Genomic DNA, 27,299 nt, shown 5'->3' on the forward strand with positions numbered 1-27,299 from the left:
CCATAGTTCTTTGCAGAGCACGAGGCCGTCTGAACTTTCCCTTCTCTACTTTGGTATGCTTGTTAGTGTTGTCCTTGTTCAGCTCCTGCTTAGACAATCATGTTGGCGAGACTTTGTGGGTGTAGCTTCTGACATTATAGGAGACACAATCTGACAGCAGATTTCCTGACCCTCTGGCTCTCACAATCTTTCAATTTCCACTTCTACAATGTTCCCTGAACCTTACGAGAATGTTTTGTAAATGTATCCATAAGACTAGGCTCCACAACTCTCTATTCTTATTGGTTGTGGTTTCTTTTTCTGTGTTTCACTTCTCATCTTGAGATAGGGTCTTGTGGTTCCTTGCTTCTCATGCCAGGCTGGTCCTCAAGCTTCTGGAAATTCTCCTGTCCCTGCCTTCATTTTGCCACAGAAGCACTGCTATTATTGATGCACACTGCTGTTTCTGGCATTATGTGGATTTGGGGGAGCCTAACTCAGGTTCTCATGCTTGTATGGCATGTGTATTTATCCATTGACCTATCTCTAGCCTTGCATATCTATCTATAAATTGGTGATACTTATACTTATCTTGTATTTCTTTTAAAGGCTCAAGGAATGAAGGTAAGAATCATTACCCTAAGCATGTAGTCACCATGTTTAGGTAAGAGTACTCCTCAAATGTGGACAATTATTTTTGATAGTTGTGCTGCACTGTAAAGTAGGAGTGATCATTTTATGGGGACTAGATTATTCCTCAAGCCATAAGGACCTCTTTGAATCACCTTTAAAAACCACAACTGAGACCATGATCAACTAGACCATGCCTTGACTATGACCACCTGATGTTATTACTGAGACTATGGAGCACTCACAAAAAGGGACCTAGTGTGACCAAACTCCAGAAGACCCAACAAGCAGTTTAAGGAGTCAAATGCAGATATTTGCACCCAACCAATGGACAGAAGCAGCTTACCCATGTTTTTGAATTAGGGAAGGCTAAAGAAGCTGAGGAGGAGGGTGACCCTGTAGGAGGACCAGCACTCTCAATTAATCTGGACCCCCAAGATCTCTCAAACACTGGACCAATAAACATGAAGCATACACCAGCTGTTATGAGGCCCCCAACACACATACAGCAGAGGACTTCTGGGTCTGTGTTCATTTAGAGATGATGCACCTAACCCTCAAGAGACTGGAGGCAGAAGGAGTTTAGAGGTCAGGTGACATGGAGGGTGGGGACATCCATGTGGAGACAGGGGTTGGGGAGGAGGTATGGGATGTGGGGCACTATGAAGGTGGATGGGGGGGGGAATAAAATACGGAGTGTAAAACAAATAAATAAATTAATTAAAAAATAGACCTTGAAAAAAATGAAGTGAATTAAGGACATAAACTGTGTTTCCATGACATTAGGATAGGGAAAGAAGGGAAGGTATGAGCGATATAGAGTTGAAGCAGCATCCTTGGAGATGGTCTTCAAGTAGGTTGTATCCAAAGCAAGTATGAAACAAGGGGTCATGTGCAAGCCTTGTGACAGAGCAGGCAGGAATTTTTTTCCATTGAAGATGCATGGGATGAGCTTCTGTATGCTGCCCCGAACACAGAGACCTTGGAGTGCTCCATCCGCTCTCCCATTTTCTTGGTTAAGGATGACCCCTGAAACATTTGTGCCTGGCACTTTTTAGCTTGTGTCTGCCATCCTTTGCATAGCCAAAGGATGTTCTCTGTTGAGGGACACTACATAAGACATGGGAGCAAATGAGGACCAGATGTGGAGAGGGCCTGACTTTGAGAGGACACATCTATAATGGATTATTAATTTCATGTGTCATAGACAGGGTGTGTTTATGCGATATGAACTTTTAAAGAGAAGATTTTATTAAACTGAGTTGCCCTCATGTCTGTGGACTCCTTGACACTAGGAAAAAGCTGAGAGGAACAAAAGATGGATCCCCATTATCTGCAATGCCATCTGCCTTGTAGACTTACTCCTGACAGCCTGTGAGCCTCCGAGTCCCTTTACTTTCCTCCCCACATGCACACCTGCAGATTTGTAGACTAAGCAGTCCCATATTCATGCAAATAAACTCCTTGTAATATAAGCCTTCTTTTTGGTTATTCCTGTGGATAATCCTGTCTTTTGGATTACAAGCATGCTTGATTTAGCTTTTCTGGCTAGGGATGAAAGTAGTAGCTATTTTTTTTTTTTAGAAAGAAGGCAAGATGTGTCTTTAAAAAATATTTCATTTTCATTCTGAGACAGACTGGTATTCTGACAAGTTTTCTGAAAGTTGTAAAACATTTTATTTAAACATTTAAAAAATGATGACCAGTAATATAAATACAGATAACTCTACATTTTCTAATCCAAGAAGTACCATTGACAACAGTCTCCTTTCAGAAGCCTTTTCCTCTGCAGAAGAGAAGTAGGTTTGTAAATGTGTGGTTATGTGCTTAGTTTTATGTTCTTTTTAGCATCTTTGCTATATTAGCTCCATTTAAAAAATGACACATATGTGTGTAAGTGTGCTGTACATACCTATAGTGTACATATATATGTGTGAGACCAGAGGAGGACATTAGGTGTCCTACTCTATCACTGGCTCCTTTAATTTCCTCAACCAGGGTGTCTCCTCAAACCTGGGAATAGATTGACAGCCAATAAACCCTATATATCCTCTGTCTCTTCCTACCGCATGACATTGCCATGCCCAGTTTTTTTTTTTTCTTTTAAAACTTGGGTTTAGTCCAAACTATTTGGAGTTCTGTAGGCTTTTTGTATGTTCATGGGCATCTCTTTCTTTAGGTTGGGGAAGTTTTCTTCTATAATTTTGTTGAAGATATTTACTGGCCCTTTAAGTTGGAAATCTTCCTTCTCGTCTATACCTATTATCCTTAGGTTTGGTCTTCTCATTGTATTCTGGATTTCCTGGATGTTTTGGGTTAGTATCTTTTTTGCATTTCACATTTTCTTTGATGTTGTGTTAATGTTTTCTATGGTATCTTCTGCACCTGTGATTCTCTCTTCTATATCTTGTATTCTGTTGGTTATGCATGCATCTATGGCTCCTGACTTCTTTCCTAGGTTTTCTATTTCCAGAGTTGTCTCCCTTTGTGATTTCTTTATTGTTTGTACTTCCATTTTTAGATCCTGGATGTTTTTGTTCAATTCTTCCACCCGTTTGGATGTGTTCTCTTGTATTTCTTTAAGAGAGTTATTTATGTCCTTCTTATAGTCCTTCATCATCATAATACCCAAGAAGCTCAGACTACCCAAGATACAATTTGCAAAACACATGAAACTCAAGAAGAAGGAAGACCAAAATGTGGACACTTCAATCCTTCTTAGAAGGGGGAGCAAAATACCCATGGAAGGAGTTACAGAGACAAAGTTTGAAGCAGAGACTGTAGGAATGACCATCCAGAAACTGTCCCCTCCCCAGGGATCCATTCCACCAACAACCACCAAACCCAGACACTATTGCAGATGCCAACAAGAGCTTGGTGACAGGAGCCTGATATAGCTTTCTCCTGTGAGGCTATGCCAGTGCCTGACTAATACAGAAGGTGATGCTCATAGTCATGCATTGGGTGGAGCACAGGGTAAACAATGAAGGAGCTAGAGAAAGGACCCAAGGAGCTGAAGGGGTTTGCAGCCTCCTAGGAGGAACAACAATAAGAACTAACCAGTAACCCCAGAGCTTCCTGGGACTAAATCACCAATCAAAGAAAATACACAGAAGAGACTCATGGCTCTAGCTGCATATGTAGCTGAGAATGATCATTAATGGGAGGAGAGACCTTTGGTCCTGTGAAGGTTCTATGCCCCAGTATAGGGGAATGCCTGGGCCAGGAAGCAGGAGTGGGTGGGTTGGGGAGCAGGGGGAGGGGGGAGAGAATAGGCGATTTTCAGAGGGGAAACTAGGAAAAGGAATAACATTTGAAATGTAAATAAAGAAAATATCAAATAAAAACACCCCTGAAAATTTAGTTTCTTGTAAAAGCAAAAAACCTTGGGTTTAGGACTTAAAACCTAGGCCCTTATACTGTGCAGCTAGCACTCTTATATACTGATTGACTCATCTTCTGAGCCTATAAGTTACAACTTTTATTCTTTCAAGATGAATTTCAGTGAAGTTAAGCTAAGAAGTTAAGCTAAATATGTAGCAAAAAGCATTATTTTGACAAACCATTATCTAATATATTTGAGATTCTTGTTTCTGCGAGCCAGTCTAAAGCAGAGAGTTCATGGTGGCCTAGGTTACTGATCAGGATACAAAGTTGGGAAGAGAATATTGAGTCTGCTTCCCATGCTTCATTCTTTACATCCTGCCATGAGTGGAAGAGTGACACTTGCTGCTTGTGTTGACTCAGATTGGGACACAGGTTGCAAAGACTCACCCTTAGAGCAGTCATGCTCTAGGGCATTTGAAGGTGACAGGAGGAAAGGTGGAAGTGAGAACTTGAATGCAGCTAAGATTCTCAGTCTTTGACTTTTCTACCAATGTTATTTCTCTTCTTCCTCAGTAAGACTCAGCTTTCCCCATGTGGCTGACTGTGACTATAGATGGACCTTAAGATTTATATCTTCAGTTTTACTCAGAGGAGTGAGTTTGATTTCTGATATATAGACTCAAGAATTTATGCAGCATATACATTTGCTTCTCAAATTGAGGAAATGGTTTCATGACTTACTTTCATGGGGCCACCCAGGTTTGGCTCCATATAGAGTTGACTAAAAACCCAAGCAGCTGGGCACACTTGTAAGAAATTCTTAATCAGATCATTTGAAGTTGGAAGACCAAGCCTAAATCTGGGGGTGCCTTCTTCGGGCAGCCTATCTATAGGACATTGAAAAAGAAAGTTTTTGCTTTTTGCCTGTTTACCTTCATTCTTTCTGTGAAGTTTATATACCATGCTGCTAAGGTATTTTTTTTTTAATGATATAGAGCCTACTTCTTTGGGATCTTCAGATATATTGAGGACCAACTGAGATATCCAGCCTTGTGAATTATTGTATTCTTAGACTTTCTATCATGAGGCAGTCACTGGGACTAGCTAGACCTGTAAGTCATTCTAATAAATTACACACACACACACACACACACACACACACACACACACACAAACACACATACACACACACTCATACAAACACACAAACACACACACAAACACACATACACACACACTCATACAAACACACAAACAGACACACACACACACACACACACACACACACACACACACACACAGTATTTATTTGCTTCATTCTATCAGCTCTATTCCTTTAGAGAGCCCTGACTAATACATGTAGAGAGTCACCTCTTCCAATATAATTTAGATGATATTTGCTATCCTCACTGGACTCTTCTTGTGACTGAAAGCCCAGGCCAGGCCCAGGGTGGACACTGAACTTTCTATGCTTTGTCTTGTGACTGGCCAGCTGGATTGTTTGTCCTCATGCAGCTAGCTACACACAGAGATAAACATGCCCTTCTAAGCTGATTGAGATTTCTGATTGCAAAATTAATTTAACTGCAAACTGTTCCATCAATAACTAGTTTCTACATATTTTTCTAGAAAAGTGTAAGGCAAAGCCTCCTTGTTGAGATATGCCAATCTTCAGACCTACTGTGGTTCTCCTATTGCAATAGACAATAAGATTGATTTCCTCAAATTGACAGCAGGAACCCTATGGTCAGCCTGTATTGGAGGGGCTGCCATTTGCTCAAATGCCCAGTGATACTCCGAAGGAAATCTCACCAATGTTGTTTTTAAAATAAAAAATCCCAATTGTTCAATTTTACCCAATGAAGTCTCAGGAGAAAGATGCTGAGGTGAAATCTTGCTAGCTCAGACAGGCAGAGAAAGCAAGCACCCAGCTGACTTTCCTTGTCAACCAGTGTCGAAGAAAGAAAAAGCCTGTTCTCCTTTTCCATAGTCTTAAAAACCCTTCCAAGTGAATGCCTTCTTTCTACTTCATGTGAATCTCTCTATCCACCTTCCTGACTTTTTCTCACTCTCTATGTATCCTGAAACACTCTTGGAGTATAGGAGTATGCTAGGGTCGAGCCACACCACAAGTAGAGACAGGTTTGTCCAGTATAAAATTCTGTGTTCACAGTGTGGCCAAGTATCTTACAAGACACAGGGTCTTGACATTAAAGACTTGTGAAAAACAATGGGTTTCTGTATGCACACATTTGGTTTTATTTTATTTCATTTTTAGGGGTTTTAATATCAATAATATCATTAGTATCATTTAATATCATGAATATGCTTCGTGTGTTGTCCCCCTCATTTGTCATAGATGGAACCTTATATTACAGAAATAACATGAGGCTAGATATTTATTAAGTATAAATTCACGGAAGCAGTAGCCTAAAAAAATTGTACCTTATTTTAAACAAATTGTAAGTGGAAGCTTTGAAAGAGCTTTGAAAGAGCAACTTCTTTTTTTTTTTTAATTTTTAATATTTTTATTACATATTTTCCTCAATTACATTTCCAATGCTATCCCAAAAGTCTCCCATAGCACCCCCCACTTCCCTACCCACCCATTCCCATTCTTTTGGCCCTGGCATTCCTGAAAGAGCAACTTCTTAACACATGCTCTTTCTCCTTCCATCTCTTTATCATCCCCAAGGTTTTCAGTTGACACTCTTCTCTTCCATGTATTTAAGGATGGCATGTGTAAATCCATGTGTACCTCCATTCTCTGTCTAAAATTATGTGAACAAGAACTATAAACAAACTACAGTGATAGACTAAGGTCTTCTCTATATGTGGAAAGGAAAAAAGAGTAGTTATTCAGGAAAAGGAGAAGCAAGCTTGTATTAAAAATAGGTTGTGTAGCTGCATGCAACTCAGTGCATTTATATGGCACTCTACATATAGAAAACACCAGAAATAATTGGAAGCAAAATAATTGCCTCAAAGTATTCCTTTGAAAAGCAGCAGAACCATTTTGTAAAGGAAATTTTAATAAAAAATACAACCTTTGGAAAAGAGCTTAAATACCTGTGGACTTGACAGCTGAAGAGGTAGACATTTCAGCTCAGTGAGAGGATATGTGTTCATTTTAAAAACTAAAAGCAAAACAAAAACAAATTAACATTGACTTTTTTCTTACCATTAAGGCAATATATATTAATTTGGGAACAGTTAAAAATATAAATTAATATATGCATAAATATACATACAGGTTGTATTACTTTTCTACTGCTATGATAAAACACCACAAACCAAGGCAACATATTAAAAAAGTATTTAATTCATTTTATGGTTCCAGATAACTAGAGGTGATGATGAAGGCGCAGCATCTGAGAATTCACATCTGAAGCTGTAAGCAAGAGGCAGAGAGTATACTGAGAATGACACTGAGTCTTTTGAAACTTTAAAACCCCTTACCCAATGACATACTTAGTCCAACAAGGTCACACCTCTTAATCCTTCCCAAACAGTTCCACCAACTGGGGACCAAGCATTTAAGCAGGTGAGATTTTATATATACATATCTACACACACAAAAGGATTTTTAAGTGGAATTATGATATATTGGAGGAGATAATTTCACAACTGGAGAGCGTATGTTACCAAATAGAAACACCTCAGTGACAGGAAGGGGTTATATCTTTTTGAGTTGTTGGATTAATGGGTACCATAGACCTCTTAAAATATTATAGGTTATTGCCAAAACTATTGGTTACTCTCCATAATCTGATAGTAGGACCTTGTTGCTGAAGACATTACATAGCTATGTCACTGAAAATGAGCTGGTACACAACTAGAATCTTCATTCCTATTGGCTAGCATTTGTTGGGCTGCTATGTGTTATATGAATTATTAGAGAAGAAAAATTAACCATTAATATCACCTAGCTCTGAACTCTGCATGCTACAATAGCTGTCTTGCCTATAGGATATGTCTACAGGTACAATAGTGGCATTAATTTATGGGAGTAACCAACTGTGGGAAATTGCAGGCTGATATCCAGTTGAGCTGAGGTCTGAACTCTGATGGTCATAATTCACCTACATGACATGGTAGGCATTCCCTCATACTCCTGGAACTTTGGCCCCTGCCTAAAGTACCACCTCCCACAGCCCCCACAAGAGAACCATGGTCAGTAGTCACATAAGCAATGGCCCAAGCTTCTGACCTTCAGGCTAAACTCCTCCCCAGTTACCTAGCAACAGTGAAGACCATAAAAAGGGGTGCTCAGCCCCCACCTCACTCTCTTACTCCTTTGTCCTCTAACCTCTCACTTCTCTCTCCTCTTCCTTTTCTCTTTGTCTTCTCTCTCCTCTCTCCTTTCTCTTTGTCCTCTCCTCTCCTTCTCCTCTCTCCTCTCCTCTCCTCTCCTCCTCTCCTCTCTTTCTCTCTCTCTCTCTCTCTCTCTCTCTCTCTCTCTCTCTCTCTCTCTCTCTCCATTCTCTCTTTCTCCCTGCATTTCTATAATAAAGCTCTTAAACCATAGAGTCTCTGCTCCTTCAAGTTCTGCTGTGCACTCTGGCCAGTGTTGGAAACTTCTTCCCTCTTCCCTCTCTCCCACAACCCAGGTGGCTTTAGCAAAGTAGTTCTGGGGGGGGGGGATAAGGCAGGGCTGCCCCTTGACCACGCCCTGAAGAGTGGGATAGAGGAATGCCCACCCTGGGATGAGTGGATAGGGTAGATAGCAGCCCTCCCACGCCTGACTGACCAGAGAATAGGGAAACTCTGGTGGGGTGTGGGCATCTTTTTCCTTCCATTCTTCCCCAGGGTGCACAGGCCCCCCCCCCTTTTTTTTGTTTCCAACAACCAACCACTTTTAAATTCTGTTTTTAAGGCCTACTCCATGAGTGGAACCCATACTTGACACTGTAATGAAGTCAAGAACCCGAGACTAGATAGTTAATGAGTCCTAGAAGAAAACTTACTACTGTAATTCTGCTAAATGAATGTAGCAATAAAAAGGTTACTAATGACACATTTGTTTTGCTATCCCCATCAGTTAGTGTATTAGTCATTCTTCATCAGAGAAGCTTCCTTTCTCAGTAAGTCGGAATTAACATATAGACCCACAACTGGACAATCCACAGAGAGTGAGAGACTTTGGGGTCATCGGCCCTGAATTGAATGTCTTTATCACACTTCTTCCCTCAAAGTTCAAGGACCTATTTGGTTGAGGAGGCAGAAAGAGTATAAGAGATAGAGATGGTGGATGACATCAAGGACACAACACTTTCCAGAGTTGCACATATGAACTCACAGACACTGGGGTAATCAGCAGGAGACCTGCACAACCCCAAGTCAGACAAAATCCTAGCATAGAGAAAGGGGGAAGTAAACACAAAGACCTTATGTGAGAAACGATTTACATTTGATAGCTTCTGAGAGAGGGAAAATCAATTTTACTCAATGGAGTGGCAGTAGGTATACCAACCACACTCCAGAAGGAGTCCCATGATCAGAATTTGTTCATCAACACAAATTGAACTCCATTATGTGTGTGTGCGCACATGTGCTTTGTTTGTTGTGTTCTTTGTAAATATTTATTTATTTTATTTATATGAGTAAACTGTAGTTGTCTTCAGACATATCAGAAGAGGACATCAGATCACATTACAGATGGTTGTGAACCACTATGTGGTTGCTGGGAATTCAACTCAGGATCTCTGGAAGAGCAGTCAGTGCTCTTAACCGCTGAGCCATCTCTCTAGCCCTGCTGTGTTTGTCTTTTAAAGAGAGATAAAGAACTTGGAGTTGGGTAGGTAGAGAGGTGGGGAGGAATCTGGGATGTGCTGGGGAAGGTCAAAGACTGTGATCAAAATATATTGTATACAATTCTCAAAAACTAAATGAAAACATAAAAAAGCCAAAACAAATTATCATTGATTTACTAATAAGGCAATATGTATTTCTTTGGAGAAAATTAAACATATAAATTAATAGCGGGCACCCACAATCTCAGTTTCCCATAATAAACTTGATTAGCAATGCCACTATTATCTTCCTGTATACTTATTGGTTTTTAAGTTTTCCAATATTTTAACATTTCATTGTTGTGGTATTTTGTTTTGTTTTTCTTCATAGAGAGAACAACACTGTATTTTAAGGTGACTCTATGATGTTTTATTTTTTATTGGATATTTTATTTATTTACATTTCAATTGTTATCCCCTTTCCCAGTCCTCCACCCCCAATAGTCTCCTATGCCATCCCTGCCTGCCTTCACATTCCCCTACACTGGGACCAAGGGCCTCTTTTCCCATTGATGCCCAACAAGGCCATCCTCTGCTACATATACTGCTGGAGTCATGGGTCCCTCCATGTGTACTCCTTGGTTGGTGGTTTAGACCCTGGGATTTCTGGTTGGTTGATATTTCTGGTTCTTCCTATGGGGTTGCAAACCCATTCAGCTCCTTCAGTCCTTTTTCTAACTGCTTCATTGGGGACTCCATGATCAGTTCAAAGTTGGCTGTGAGCATCTGCCTCTGATGTAGCATAGGCATGTTAACCTAGGATTTCCACATTACTGAGAAGTTTTTTCCTACAGGTTTCTGTTGCCCGTCACATGGTTTTCTTCTCATTTTATACCTAAGTACAATCTCTGGACACCACGGACTCAGTTCATAGATATCCCAGCAAATGAACTGTCTAAATAATTTAATTAAATTACAGCACAAATGCTCCACCTACCAGAAAGTGACATGCTGGGCTACATGTCTGGGGTGGAATGGCTTCAGGGACAAAATAACAGGATCACAACAACCAGGGGACCTGGAGAATTTTCCTAAGGAGCTGGAGCTCTGAATGAAGGGGTTAGTTATCTGCCTTCACCCATGGATTCTATTTAGTTAGTGTATGAAGTAAGCTGAGGCCACTAAAAAAATGGGGGTGAAACTGAGGCTTGAGATTAACTGTGGAAGGAATTTACCCTGTTATCCTTGATTCTCATTTGCCCAGATAGCTGAGAATTATACTGATGTCTTAGGGAGGAACAGTTCTGGCTGCAGGAAGATAAGTGCATTAATGAAAGAAGCATGCATCTCCTAAGCCCCACCCCTCACTATCCCCTCAAGCAGCTGAGACTGAGGGGAATTTGCTGTAGCCATGTTTAGATGCTAATAACTGTCTTGACTTTATTGCTGTGTGAGATCTGCTTTATATTTTAAACTCTTGACCCGTGATCGTTATTATTATGAGAATTATATCAATTACCTTGGCTGTTATTGCATTTCTTTTAATATTATCTAGAATAGCATGGACATTAATAGTGGAACCTTTAAAAAAATCTCTGTTGAGGAATAATCATGGAAGTAGGTTTTTGTTTTGTTTCAGTGTATAAGAAATGCTAACATCAGGGTAGCATTCAGACGCTGTTTGAGAGGGAAATACACTGAGTTTCCTGCTCAACAAGATCTTTCAGTGCAGGAGTAACTCTGCATTGTAGAAATGTGAGTGCTTTTTCTTTTAGGCTGCATTTCCTGACTGATAACAGCCTGCTGACCTGGAAGGGCAAGTGATCAGCCAGTTTCCTCTTCTATGTTTTGTTTCACAAAGTGTTATATAGCTCCTATGCTATTGCATTTTGCCCATGGGCCAGAATAGCTTCAAATAATTATTTTAATATCTGGAATTGATAAGAGCAATCCGAAAAGAAATGCTGCATTGCTCACTTTCTGTGGTCACTTAGGAATCTCTAATGAGATTGAGCTCCTGTGAATTGATTAAGTTACCTGTTTCATTTCCAAGTGAAATTCTTTTCTTGGAGCAATGTACAACCATGGCAAACTTGTTCATTATACTTGCTTTTATGCCTTTGATGCTAATGTATTCATTCCCATTGTAACTATTTAACGTTGAAGATTATATCAGGAAGCAGTGTTTTTAGTAGGTTCTAGTTTATAAGGCACATTTCTGATTATTCAGTAGCTTCCAAGGCCAATATCTGATGTGTGTGCTCCTTTTCCCTCATATACAACAACAAAAAAAAAAGGAAAAGAAAAGAAACAACATAAGTTTTTGAGATAAAGAGAAATACAATGCTTTCCTTTTTTAAATATTTTTTTATTACGTATTTTCCTCAATTACAATTCCAATGCTATCCCAAAACCCCCCCATACCCTCCTCCCTACTCCCCTACCCACCCATTCCCACTTTTTGGCCCTGGCGTTCCCCTGTACTGGGGCATATAGAGTTTGCGTGTCCAATGGGCCTCTCTTTCCAGTGATGGCCGACTAGGCCATCTTTTGATACATATGCAGTTAGAGTCAAGAGCTCCGGGGTACTTAGCCCAGAAACTTAGTATACCTGAGATATAAGATACAATTTGCAAAACATATGAAACTGAAGAAGAACGAAGACCAAAGAGTGGACACTTTGTCCATTCTTAGGATTGGAAACAATCACCCATGGAAGGAGTTACAGAGACAAAGTTTGGAGCTGAGACAAAAGGATGGACCATCTAGAGACTGCCATATCCAGGGATCCATCCCATAATTAGCCTCCAAACAATGACACCATTGCATACACTAGCAAGCGTTTGCTGAAAGGACCCTGATATAGCTGTCTCTTGTGAGACTAGGCTGGGGCCTAGCAAACACATAAGTGGATGCTCACAGTCAGCTATTGGATGGATCACAAGGCCCCCAATGGAGGAGCTAGAGAAAGTATCCAAGGAGCTAAAGAGATCTGCAACCCTGTAGGTGCAACAGTGCTTTTTTTTTCTAGCTGCCTTTGCGCGCGCGCGCGCACACACACACAATTTCTTTTTTTTATTTTTTTTCTTTTCTTTTTTTAAAATTTTTTTTATTAGGTATTTTCCTCAATTACATTTCCAATGCTATCCAAAAAGTCCCCAATACACTCCCCCCGCCCAGTCCCCCACCCACCCACCCCCACCCTTTGGCCCTGGCATTCCCCTGTACTGGGGCATATAAAGTTGGCAAGTCCAATGGGCCTCTCTTTCCAGTGATGGCCGACTAGGCCATCTTTTGATACAAATGCAGCTAGAGTCAAGAGCTCTGGGGTACTGGTTAGTTCATAATAATGATCCACCTATGGGGTTGCAGTTCCCTTTAGCTCCTTGGGTACTTTCTTTAGCTCCTCCATTGGGGGCCCTGTGATTCATCCAATAGCTGACTGTGAGCATCCACTTCTGTGTTTGCTAGGCCCCGACATTGTCTCACAAGAGATAGCTATATCTGGGTCCTTTCAGCAAAATCTTGCTAGTGTATGCAATGGTGTCAGCGTTTGGAAGCTGATTATGGGATGGATCCCTGGATATGGCAGTCTTTAGATGGTCCATCCTTTCTTCACAGCTCCAAACTTTATCTCTGTAACTCTTTCCATGGGTGGTTTGTTCCCAATTCCAAGAAGGGGCACAGTGTCCACACTTTGGTCTTCGTTCTTCTTGAGTTTCATGCGTTTAACAAATTGTATCTTATATCTTGGGTATCCTAAGTTTTTGGGCTAATATCCACTTATCAGTGAGTACATATTGTGTGAGTTCCTTTGTGAATATGTTACCTCACTCAGGATGATGCCCTCGAGGTCCATCCATTTGGCTAGGAATTTCATAAATTCATTCCTTTTAATAGCTGAGTAGTACTCCATTGTGTAAATGTACCACATTTTCTGTATCCATTCCTCTGTTGAGGGGCATCTGGGTTCTTTCCAGCTTCTGGCTATTATAAATAAGGCTGCTATGAACATAGTGGAGCATGTGTCCTTCTTACCGGTTGGAACATCTTCTGGATATATGCCCAGGAGAGGTATTGCTGGATCCTCTGGTAATATTATGTCCAATTTTCTGAGGAACCGCCAAACTGATTTCCAGAGTGGTTGTACCAGCTTGCAATCCCACCAACAATGAAGGAGTGTTCCTCTTTCTCCACATCCTCGCTAGCATCTGCTGTCACCTGAATTTTTGATCTTAGCCATTCTGACTGGTGTGAGGTGGAATCTCAGGGTTGTTTTGAGTTGCATTTCTCTGATGATTAAGGATGTTGAACATTTTTTCAGGTGCTTCTCTGCCATTCGGTATTCCTCAGGTGAGAATTCTTTGTTCAGTTCTGAGACCCATTTTTTAACGGGGTTATTTGATTTTCTGGAGTCCACCTTCTTGAGTTCTTTATATATATTGGATATTAGTCCCCACAATTTCTTTTTAGCAACTTTTCCCCTCAACATCATTTTTTTCATAGATGGGTATATTTCAGAGTCTTTTTCTCAATGCTGTTTTGTTTTATGAGAAATAATAACCAAAACATGTCAGGAGAGCATCACAGCAGGCTTGATTTCTAGTTCGCATCTACAATTATTATGTTCAGAAGTTTAAAGGTAAAGATAACATAGAACGTCAGTCAGTTTAGCTGAGCAACTCAGTGGCATGTGGTGCATTCAAAATGGTTTGCAGTTACCATGTCCGCATGACTCGAAAATATTTCTATCACCTCAAAGGAGTTCTACTTGCTAGGCAGCTGTCTAAAGATTTCCTTGATTGGGATAGTTCATTGAAATCACACAGGATTTGTGTTTTTTTGTGTCTTTTCACATAATATTTTCCTTTCCTCTCCCTCTTCCCTCCCCTGGCCTCCCCTCTTCTTTCACATTTTTCTGTCTTCCCTTCTCTTCCTTTCCTTTAGCATACATGTTACCCAGTGCATAGATCCTCTTGCAGGTAACATCTATTACCTATTATTAGTAATATTATTAATTAATGTTACCTATTATTACTGGAGTGTTGCTCATCCATGTCACATGAACATTATTTTCCAGGAAAACTGGTGCCGAGAGGCCATTATTTAGTAGACAATCATACTAAGAAACCCAATAGTAGATGTTACATATGCAGCTCTTATAACAGATATGCCAGACATACTGAGGCTACTGATAAGGAGAATCGACCCAGTGAATGCTCTCTAGAATGCTAGTTATGACATTTTAAAATAAAACAAATATAAAATTACTCATTACCATAGAACTGAGTCACAGTACATCATTAAATGCAGAATCATTTAGTGATAATAAATGATGTTAATAAATATTTGAATACTGCATGGCCTAGAGAATTTTTAACATATTTGCTGAACCACTACCCCAGCCCAAGTTTTAGCTTTCAACATTTCTTTTACTCACTCATTCCTTTGTATGTCTGGTAACATCAGCTGGAAATAACCAGTGCAGTTAAGTTTCTGTCAAACCATTTTTATTTTTCCTAGGGGACAATAACTTTATTACTTATTTATTTATTTTTAATTCACCTTATTTTCCAACCACAGCTCTCATCCTCTCTCTCTTTCCAATCCCACCCTTACAAATTCCTCTCCCCTTACCCCTTCTCCTCCTCCTTAGAGAATGGGTACGGGCCCCTTGGGGAATCTAGTCCCAGCAGGTCTAGACACATCCTCTCCACTGAGGCCTAACCAGACAGTCCAAGGGGACCCAATTGCAGAGCACAAAGACTGAGACAGCTGCCCTTCCACTTGTTAGGGGAACCACATGAAAACCAAGCTGCACATCTGATACAAATGTGTAAGGGTCTAGGTCCAGTTCCTGCATTCTCCCTGATTGGTGGCCTGCTCTGTGAGCTCCTGTAATCTGGGCAATAATTGTTAATTCTCTCTGCTTCTCTTTGTCTCCCTTAGCTTTCCCCCCCTACTCTTCCATTTCTTTATTTTTATTTGCTTCTATTATTTATTTTTTTGAAGCCACGGGTTGCTTATTTTCCTTATCTTCCAATGCCATTGGAGAATGCTTCAATTCAGTTAGCACACACACTTGTCAGATCAGATTTCAGGAATTTTATAGTACACACCATCCCAAAAGGTCCCCGTCTTTTAGCTTCTTTAGTTTTTAGAGAGAACTGAGTGCTTGCTTGGAGCTGTTCTTGTTATTTTTACTTCTCACTTCATACTCTTCCTGGAAAGTCTCTACTCTATCCTGTCTTGGATCCCTCACTTTCCTGCCATTTGTTTTCCTTTCTCTTGGTAGACGAGAATTCTTGTAACAGAGCACAGCCTTCTGTAGTTTTCATAGAAAATGTGCAAGAAGAAACAGGTTTAAAATTTGTATGCCTCATATTCCAAAAAGTCTACCTTCACAACCAACAGTGTGCCTGGGTCCTGAATTTTAGTTAGAACGACATTGTGCCTCAACACTCAATCTAGCTCTCAGTACTCCAGGCACCTATTATTCTGGTAACTTGGTTGATTTTTTTTTTAAAATCAAATTTCACACGTACATCTTATTTTTCTATAATTTCAACCATGTGAATATGATGGAGATGTTGTAATGATGTTCCTATTTGCTTATTTTTGTTCAGTTTTCTCATTTCGAATTTTACTTTCTAGGAGATTTACTTGACTTTGCTGCTATTTTACTCAAATTCCTACATTATTTATTGTAATTTTGAAAAATATTCAATACATTTTATTTTCCCTCTGATGCATAGTTATTTTTACTCTAGCCCCTTTCCTGTATTTTCTACATTACTTGTTCTCTTTATGTTCTATGTCTGACCTTTGCCTGTCACCTTGGAGACTTTGTTCATTTGCATCTAATGATCTGTATCCTTGACTGTCTGTTCACATTTAGCAGGGGTGCCTGGGAGCTTAGGAAAAGTCACTAGCCACTGATGCAGCTCACCCAAGGGCTTTAGAAGACAATCCAGCACTTTGGTTGTCAACTCCCAGTTCTACTCTTATAGTGCTTTTGTTTCAGAGTGGTTCAATTTTACAAAGATACCCTCTAGTCCACTGCTTGAGGAGTTAAGGACTGGACTTCCAGGATTCTAGAGGTGGTCTGAGAAAGAGGGCTGGTAAGTCCCATATTTAGCACAAAGACCTTCAGATGAGCTCTTGACTTCAGGTGAATGCTTGTTTTGAGTTTTGTATGCTAACTTCTAAAATCATCTTAATCATACCTTTGCTTCTGAACTTCTCAGCATAATGAACATCGTAGGAAATCATGACTGTACTCATAAATATTTATTCTACATGATCTATCCCATATCCCAGAGTGTGCTAAGCACAGATGATGTAGGATGAGAAAGATCTGATCTCTACCCTTGTATTTGTAAAATTGGAGATCACAAAAGATTTTAGTAACATCTTTTATAATGTGCTACGTAACCCACACAGGAAAGTGCTAGAGACAAATAGAATGAGTGGAAGTGTTATTAAGTGGGGATCTGAAGAGTGAGTAGCAGGTAAGAAGGCATGGAAGGGTGGGAAAGGCAGCCCAGGGCAAAGGCCATGAGAAAGGCATTAAAACGCACCACGAGGGAGCACAGAAGAAGGTGAGGTTAGGGCTGTGGTCAGGCCAGATCATACAGTTCTTCAGGGAAATTCCTTCTAAGTTTGTTTGTCTTTCTGGGTCCAGGACCTTGCAGGAGGTGGAACAAAAGAGAGGGGAATATCAAGGTACAAGTGATATGAAGGGCAAAATGGAAAAACAAAAATAACAACAACAAACCAAAACCAACCAACAAACAAACACTCAAGGCTTTAATTTAGGAGGTAAGAAAGAGAAATACAGAAGAAAAAGATGCAGGAGGGTGACATAACAGTAAGGATGAATGAAAAAGCCATAAAGCATCATATCATTTAGCTAAATTTGTATATAATGCATATCAATCTGTATATACATATACATGTATTGTTTAAATGGTATTTTCTTTCTTTCTTTCTTTTTCTTTTTCTTTTTCTTTTTCTTTTTCTTTTTCTTTCTTTTTTTTTTTTTTTCGGAGACAGGGTTTCTTTGTGTAGCCCTGGCTGTCCGGGAACTCACTTTGTAGACCAGGCTGGCCTCGAACTCAGAAATCTGCCTGCCTCTGCCTCCCGAGTGCTGGGATTAAAGGCGTGTGCCTCCACGCCCGGCTAAATGGTATTTTCTTCTGGGTTGGCAATGTTCCCCCCAAGAGCCAACAATTTCTATCAACAGGTCCAACACAGTCCTGAGATGTTCCCTTTTGAGTTGTTTGTCAGAGTTGACCAAGAGACACTTGCACTGCTGTTGCCCTTGGTTGCCTCTTCGAGGAGGTCCTATTGCTGAAGACATCATGCACTTTAGACATAGGACTCAGGGGAGTTGATCAGGATCTGATCTGAAAGTCTACTCCCTGAGGACTCTTACCAGAAGATACAATGCAAACTTACAAAAGAGGGAAGAAACCAGCAGTCCTATCCAGACTCGAAGCTTATACAAAGAACAATGAATAGCATGGTGATATCTCTAAGGGTGTGATAGTGGCACACATATCTCGGTGGTAACCAACAGCTCTCTTATTGGATTTAAGACCTGTTCAACAAGAGGGAAATCATGCCTGGTAATAGAAACCTAGCCAACTATCCGGAGCTAGTGACATCATGGATCTGGGAGGAGAACCTGTAAACTCTACCTTATTAAACCAGTATAGTTCTTAACTATATACTTAGGTCTGTTTCTGCCTAGCTGCTGAGATGCTGGAACCCAGCTGGTGGGCTGTTCAGGGAAGGCAGAGCCCTTGCAATTTCGGTCTGTGTTCCAGCATTGCTGCTGGGATGTTAGAGCACAGCAGGTGGGCTGCTCAGGGGAGACAGTATGCAATCTGAGGATTCTTAGCCTGGCCAGAATGAAAAGTGTTGAGGACTGGTCAGAATGGCCAAAGGTTGTTACAGCTCTCTGAGGGGATGCCAGGGTGGGGCAGGAAGCTGGATCTCTTCAGCTACCATTGGAGACCAGGAACTAGTGTCAGTAGCAGCAAGATGCAATGCGGGCACCTGGCAAGTGGTGGGATGTGACTACAACCAACCACAAAGGGCATTTGGTAGCCGCTGGGGCAAGTAGCTACTACAAGAATGCTAGGTGTAGCAGTGGTACAGGGATGAATGCTTTGGGAGAGAAAATTCTTCCCTGGAGTGTTATAACATTATGACAGGCACTCTCAGAGAATGCTTGGTAAATAACTCATGCCCTTTATTCCATGTGGATAGGGACCTTATAAACATTTTGTGGTATATTTCAGGATTATTCCTGTCCAATCACATAAGGGCAATGAGAGGCCTGTGATTGGACAGGGAAAAGAAAAGCGGAGCTAAGAGTGGGAGAGACAGAGAGCGTGTTAGAAGGTGAAGCAAGATGGCTGCTGACCTGTACCTGAGTGGTGTTTTCCAGCCACAAGTAGTCATGACTTCATAAGATTAGAAATATTGGGATAAAGCTTTTATCATTATCAATTGGCTCTGAAATGATTGTATTGGCATCTTGTAAATTGTGATATTATTGATACATATATCTGATTGGTTAATTAAGCTTTAAGAGTCTTGATTCTACTGGGGTATTGGGTATTGTGTTACCAAACCGCAAGGATGGTGAATCTATTTGGTTACTAAAGTGTGGGACCACTGGTTATAGGGGATTATAGCAGAGAGGGGACTAGTGGCTTGTGGGACAAGGGGGCCAGATGCTGCGAGGGCTAGCTCCAGAGAGTTGGCAGTGGCGGCAGGAGCGCGGGAGCATGGTCAGAACCCGAGGAGAGTTGACAGTTATTTTTTAATATTTTCCCGCAACAGGGGTAAGGCCGGATCCAGGGGTAGATATTTCCCATTGGTTCAATCTGAGACGTTAGGAATGCTTTATTTGCATGGGGAAGGGCTTCCTTCAGGTGTTGTCCTACATGACTGGTTGTTATGGTCCTCTCAATGGAGTGTCATGGTCATGTGTTCCTGGACAAATAGAGCAAGGTCAGGAGCTAGTTCTACTCTTACCTTACTCATTCATGAGATAAGCCAGGGTTGGAATCTGCTTACCAGTTCATTTGTCTTGTGTGACCGTCCACGTGCCCCACAATTGTACCCACAGATAAGTCCTCATCACTCGTCAGGAAAACTTCTCATTACAATAGGCAGAGAGCATGATAGAAAGCCATAAGCAATGAAAAGACGGAGAACAGAAGACTGTATGGTACCCAGTCTCAGCTGATACTTCTACAGCACAATTTCTCTACCAAAGACTCAGAGGTCATTGCAAAAATGTGGGCAGGTGATTATAAGATACAGAGGTACAGAAATGTTTTTCTGTAAGAGTGTAGTTTTTAGAAATGTCAGAAATACTTATGAGGTTATGTTTAGTTTTATTTAGCATGCCTGTTTAATAAGACTTGAACACTGACACCACCATTGGGCATGCTGAGATGAAAGAGGGGAAGCTTATGGGATTTCAACCCTGAGCCACAGGTAACTGGGAGATGCTGAGAGTGGGAGAAATGCTTTTCTCTAGGGAAGAGTGACCCATCTTGTTATCCATGTCAAGGGGTCAGCTCTGAGATTTATACACATAGGAAACATTGTATTGACTGGGTGAGGTCATATTTAGAAATATGTGTGTATATACATATATGCACATACATAGCAACAATGAAGAAAAAGAGGCCATGAATCTGAAAGTGAGGAAGATGGTACACGAGAGGGGTTCAGGGAGGAAATTATAATATGATTATAAATGAAAATGGTGAGAGGAAAAAATATAAGTTAAGTTTGTTATAGGATATTTGGTTATTGTATACAGAGCACCTATTTGTCAGCAAAATATAAAAGCTTAAATAGATACTGGGTTTGTCAGATGCAGTTAGGTGTGTTGTAGAGATATACTTTGGATGTGCCTCTGAAAGCCTGGATAGATAAGCATGCAAGAGAATGGAAAGTTCCTGCCTGTTTTAAGGCAAGTTGCTTGGCAGAGGTCTTGTGTTCTTTGTGCTATGACCTGAGGCAAAGTTAGCTGGGTGGCCTTGAGCTACCCGTCTGTAAAGGTGAAATGGTTTTGCCCCTACTGACTCTGCTTGGAGCTCCCCTCCGACCCCTACCCCATGACTGGTGACATGGTTCAGCCTGCCAAGAAAAGCATAGCTAGAGACTTCTTTTTATAAGCAATTGTATTTTTGATAGAGCCTCTCCCTCTCCCATAAGCTTTGAGGAGCCTTTTTTGGAAAGAGCTCCTGGTAAGAGATAAGAAGGATTTTCTCTTTGGGCTTGCAGGAATAATGGAAAGCAGCTGGCAGGACACGGGTAAAATAGCATTCTAAGAAAGACTGCTAAGGGGGATCTCTCGAGTTTGGAGGAGCTCAAGAGAAAGCTATACTAGTTTGCTACAATGACACAGAGAGGAAGAGATTTCTAAAGAGCTAGCAGTTTAGTTGTAGGGCCAGGCTTTTAAAGAGATATTTTGTATATAATTAAGAAAATATAGCTACCTGGCTGAGCTAGTGGGTTTTGATCTCAGTTCATACTTTGCTTGTATTTATTGATATAAATATTAGATAATTTAAATGGTTTGGAGTTAACCAGGAGCAAAGTGAGTTTAAGACTGCAGTACAGATGTTTGTCAGGGACTGATGCTAGTTATTGCCAATGCTTAATTATTTGGCTCGCTTAGGGTATCAAAGAGTAGATGCGCGTGTGCAACCCAGGCCTGCGGAATGCCAGTGGCCTGTGTTTGAATTCTGTCTCTGTTCTTTGTTACTTATTTCCAGGCAGCAATTAACATTGCTTTGCCTCTGTTTTCTTATCTGTAAGATATTGGACATGGAAATAATAGTCTTGACTCCAAATTTTAAATTTAACGTGTCACAATACAAAAATGATTTTAAAGACAGCTGGGAATATAGAATGTGCTTGGCTCGTTATTAATTGCTACTGTTATTGCTATTTCTGTTTTGGGACTATTCTGAGGTCCACAGGAGCCTGAATTTCAAAGAACTGGGCAAAGACCATTCATTCATTTGGAAATCTGTCTTCCATAATAATATATAGCCTGTGTGTAGGGAGAAAGAGCTGAGTTTGAATGAGACGTGTTGATATGGGGATGGGGAAATAGTTCACTGCTAGAGTCTTTGCTTAGGATGATTGGGCCCTAGGTTCAATTAAAAGCATCAAAAATAGATAAACAGAAGTTAAAAAGTCTTGGCTTTATGGTTCAGGTGGGAATTGCAGCTTCCTGGTCTGAGGTTTGGGGAGAGCCCTTCCTCTGTGTCACTGTTCCCACAGTCATTTCCTGTACATTCTTCTCAAGCATCCTATACTAACAGGCAGAAATCGGTCCTCTTTGTAATGTGGGGAAGTTTTCCACCCCCCGTGTAGCCTGGTGTTTTAGGTGAATTCCTTTCAAGTTGAATATACCTGTGTTTTCTAGTCTGGAAGGCACATTTGGTTTTGAAGAACCAGAACAAAGATGTGAAGAACCATGGTACATTGATAAAGACTTGTTTTCTCTTACTAGAAAAAAAAAACTGTCCTGTCACCCTATATCCTGTGCTTCTCAAAATACCCTCACTTTATTCCACAGCTCCCGTCCTTGTTATTTTCTGTCTTGTATTTAGATTCTGCCTAATTGGATGATTTCACTTCCCCTTCTGATAAAAATCTAACACGCAGAATTGGAAACAAGAACGGTGATTGTTTCCTTATTAATTGTGTTATTGCTTTTTCCTAAGTCCTGTGTTAATTGGTGGCATCTTTGCAAAGCCTGCTTCCTCCCTATGTGTTAGATTATAGCAACGTGGAGTCTGGGATCTCAAATGTGACCCATCTGTGGGAGAATTAAATCACAGCAGGAAATGATTTAAATCTTTGAAAATGAGTAATTATGTCTTGTGAGAGGAAAGAGACCAAGGGAAAAAAGTAGAGAAACAATGCCTTACTGAATGCTCTTCCTTAAATTGCTGAGTCCCTTTGTCTCTAAGTGGGAGGACAAGAGGCACCCAATGATTCTTTATCTATCCACTATATTCAAATGCAATGTAGTCCAAATATAGTACAATCTAACCCACACCTTTCTCAGACGCAGCAGGTATGGAGTCTATTGTAGAGATGGAGAGATGACAGTTCTTATTAGCAAAGCTTCATTTGCCCAGAGTCAGGCAATCTAGCAAAGGCTGGACTTGAACCTGATCTTTTGACAGTCAAAATAATGCAACTGTGGGTTATAAAGAAGATGCTAGACTCTGGTTGCTAATTATCTTCTCCTTAGCTTTTCTTCTAATGATGTTGCATATATGCTGATATTGAAAATAAATAAGGAATGTGGGTGGGCATCTCAAGTCCAGAGGATTCTGGTGCTGGATGTGTGCTGTTGTAAATGAGTCATAACTAGTGGGGTGAACATCTGTGCCGGGGAGTTTTGTGTTATGTCCTGGGCTCGAGAGAGTTTATGCTGGTGTCACTGGGCTCCAGGGAGTTTGTGCCTGATGCATTGGGCTCTGGAGGGCTGATGCTGGCATCAGTGGGCTCCAGGGAGTTTGTGCCTGATGCATTGGGTTCTGGAGGGCTGGTGCTGGCATCAGTGGGCTCCAGGGAGTTTGTGCCTGATACATTAGGCTCTAGGGGGCTGGTGCTGGCATCAGTAGGCTCCAGGGAGTTTGTATTTGTTCCTGGTACACTACACTCCAGGGAATGAGCTAAAACCACCACTCAGTCACTCCATGACTACATACACTGCTTTGCTCTTTCTACATGTGTGACCAATCAAGTTTTCCAGACCATATTCTGACTATGAGTTTTTGTTAAACTGACTAGTGACGCTATTCTATTAGCTTTGAATGTGATCGAGAAGTACAGATGCAGTGGAGTACATTTATCTATGAATTATCTGGGTTAAAATACCATTTTAACATTAACAGATAACTATACTTTAAGGTTGAACTAAGTCTTGGAAAAAATGAGGCCTATATTGGCTAAGTGACATTACTGAAATTACACAGATGTTAGAGGCAAGGCAGAGTCTAGAATCCAGAGTTATTACCCCTCCTTACGTGTTTTCCCTGTGCAGTGGATGTTAAAGACCAGCTCTCAACTTTGAGAAGTGTACTGTGAATGCAAGGGAATTAAAAAATACTGATGCCTGGGTTCCATCCTTGAGGATTTTTACTTAATTGGTGTGGAGTATGAGCTAGGGGTCAGGAGGGCAAAATTTTATCCCGGCGACTCTAAAGTGGCCCGCAGTTTGATAACACTGTCAACTTGGGCACCAATTAAAATCACTATGGAAACTCCTGAAAGTATGTATGCCTCTTATGACCCACTGTTACACAAATCAAAATCTCTTGGAAAACAGTTAAAAAAAGAAGGAGGAGGAGGAGGAGGAGGAGGAGAAGGAGGAGGAAGAAGTCTTCACTGATAGACCCCATGCCCTGCATCCTCTTTTGTCTATGTGTTTTCATTCTCCAGAGATGTTCACACTTCCTGAAAACAAGAGTTACAAGAGCTATTGTATATTCCTAAAGACCAGCACTCTTAATTCCAGCTGCAAATTGTCTTCCTCCTGGATTTTATGTCAGTGATGTTATTATGTATCCTAGGCTTTAGAAAGTAATGAGAATGGGGGTGATTGTAGAGCATCTCAAGCAAAGAGGGTCCTGGATACTCTTTCTATTCCCATGAGGTCACTGTCTACTATGGTTTGACTATGCCACTGACATTGGTTGATATTGGGATTTAGTGAGAACCCTCTAGGACTTTCAGGCTTTTGTGTTCCATAGCAAGGAATGGAGGGACATGTAGTCACACCAGAAGCAGGGCTAGTTAAGAAACAGTGGACCTCTGAGGAGGTAGAAATGGGTCAGAGCAGAGGCAAAGTTTAGAATCTCAGGAAGGTTTGGGGAGAAAATTATGTAGAGTGCTTGTTGCACAAGCATGTAGGTCAGAAAGCATGTAGTTTGGGAACATTTGTGTAGCATGCTTCCCCTGAGCATGCTGTCTGTTACATGTCATTTACTATGAGTCTTACATCACCTTTGGACAGTTTGAAGTGCCCGTTTCAGTGGTTGAAGATAAAACTCCCCCCAGTCTTTTTATCCCCTCTTGTTAACGTAATAAGAAAAATCTCCATACTTCCTCGCCTTCAGTGCTGTAGAGGGATTAATAGTCTGTTCCCATTTCAGATGTTGGGTGATAGCAACATAAATAGAATAATACGATGCCCATGTGATTCAACTAGAATAATCTGGGGGCCCTCCTACCAACTGCAGTCCAGCCCTCGGGTGTACTCAATTTATCAATCAGATTTGAGGCTTTTGTTATCATGGACTAGAAAGTCTATTTTGCAACTTCTTAGTCTTAGAATGTTTAGAAAGGTCTAAGAAGGAAACTGGAGGACAGTTTTGTTTAAGCTTGAGAGAAAAACCCAACAGAACATACAAGCTTGTGCTCTCTGTAGCTGCCTGCAGGAGAAGGAAGGAGAAGGGGGATGGAAGTAAGATTGTCAGTCGGTCATGTTTATTGAGTTAGAAGTCAATAAACACGCAGGCTTCACAATGAGTCTGTGGGTAGCTCCATGGAGTGGGTTTTTCTAGTGAGAATCCTCAGCGTCAGGGCAAGTAGCTTAGGGTTTTGGCCAATATATGAAAAGGAGGGACTGAAGAAAGACCATAAATGGTTATTGCCTTCCAAGTTAAAGCTTACAAAAGCAAACAGGTCTAGCTTTGAGGGAACATATACACATAGCTCCTTAAGGGGCTAGTTGTTCTCATCTTCTTAAGAGGCCTGCAGGTGCATGAGGTTTCTTGCAGTTTCTGGAACTAACGTCTTCCTGAGGGGTATTTCCCCGTCTAGGTGACTGACAGGTCTATTTGATTTAACTCTTGAGAGAAGGAATAATAGCATGTCTTAGTAATATTTTGGACACTTTAGAAAACCATGTTCCTACTCAGGACAAGAAATACAACTCAGATCTCATGGTTTTGAGAAAAAGAAATCATGTAACAGTAGATGAAAAAGAATTGAAACATATATCTGCAAGGCATCTGTAAGATAGCCATTGTTTAACTGGCATAAACATCCTCCCCAAGTGGGTTTCAATAAAACCCCGTTCTCTCCACCTTCCCCACTCCCATATTAGATTTTTTTTCCATTTTTTATTAGGTATTTAGCTCATTTACATTTCCAATGCTATCCAGGAAAAAGAAAAGAAACAACATAAGTTTTTGAGGTGAAGAGACAAATACAATGCTTTTTTTAAAAATATTTTTTATTACGTATTTTCCTCAATTACAATTCCAATGCTATCCCAAAAGTCCCCCATACCCTCCCCCCTACTCCCCTACCCACCCATTCCCACTTTTTGGCCCTGGCGTTCCCCTGTATTGGGCATATAAAGTTTGCAAGTCCAATGGGCCTCTCTTTCAAGTGATGGCCTATTAGGCCATCTTTTGATACATATGCAGCTAGAGACAAGAGCTCCGGGGTACTGGTTAGTTCATATTGTTGTTCCACCTATAGGGTTGCAGTTCCCTTTAGTTCCTTGGGTGCTTTCTCTAGCTCCTCCATTGGGGGCCCTGTGATCCATTCCATAGCTGACTGTGAGCATTCACTTCTGTGTTTGCTAGGCCCTGGCATAGTCTCATAAGAGACAGCTATTTCAGGGTCCTTTCAGCAAAATCTTGCTAGTGTATGCAATGGTGTCAGTGTTTGGAAGCTGATCATGGGATGGATCTATGGATATGGCAATCACTAGATGGTCCATCCTTTCGACACAGCTCCAAACTTTGTCTCTGTAACTCCTTCCATGGGTGTTTTGTTCCCTATTCTAAGAAGGGGCAAAGTGTCCACACTTTGGTCTTCGTTCTCTTGTGTTTAATGTGTTTAGCAAATTGTATCTTATATCTTGGGTATCCTAAGTTTCTGGGCTAGTGAGTTATTAAAGTCCTTCTTGATGTCCTCTACCATCATCATGAGATATGCTTTTAAATCCAGGTCTAGCTTTTCAGGTGTGTTGGGGTGCCCTGGACTGGGCGAAGTGGGAGTGCTGGGTTCTGATGATGGTGAGTGGTCTTGGTTTCTGTTAGTAAGATTCTTACGTTTACCTTTCGCCATCTGGTAATCTCTGGAGTTAGTTGTTATAGTTGACTCTGTTTAGAGATTGTTCTTCTGGTGATTCTGTTACGTCTATCAGCAGACCTGGGAGACAGGCTCTCTCCTCTGAGTTTCAGTGGTCAGAGCACTCTCTGCTGGCAAGCTCTCCTCTTACAGGGAAGGTGCACAGATATCTTGCGTTTGGACCTCCTCCTGGCCGAAGAAGAAGGCCCAAAACAGGACCTTTCCCAGAAGCTGTGTTGCTTTGGCAGGTCACAGAAGCTGTCAGCTTCTGTGGTGCACACTCTAACCTGTGCAGACTAAGTTCCTAAGTTCGGTGGAGTCCCGGAACCAAGATGTTGCCCGCTGCTCCTGAGGCAGAGGGCTTCTGAGCAAGGCAGACACCTGTCCTCTGGCCGGGAGGGTGGCCGGATGTCTGCGGCCCGAAAAGGGTGCTGCCTCAGTGGCTCTGTGGCTCCCGCCTGTCCCAGAAGCTGTCCGCTTCTG

Source organism: Mus caroli, unplaced genomic scaffold (genome assembly GCF_978045245.1).
Source record: "Mus caroli unplaced genomic scaffold, Mus_caroli_1 scaffold_20, whole genome shotgun sequence".
In the NCBI taxonomy this organism is placed as follows: Eukaryota; Metazoa; Chordata; class Mammalia; order Rodentia; family Muridae; genus Mus; species Mus caroli.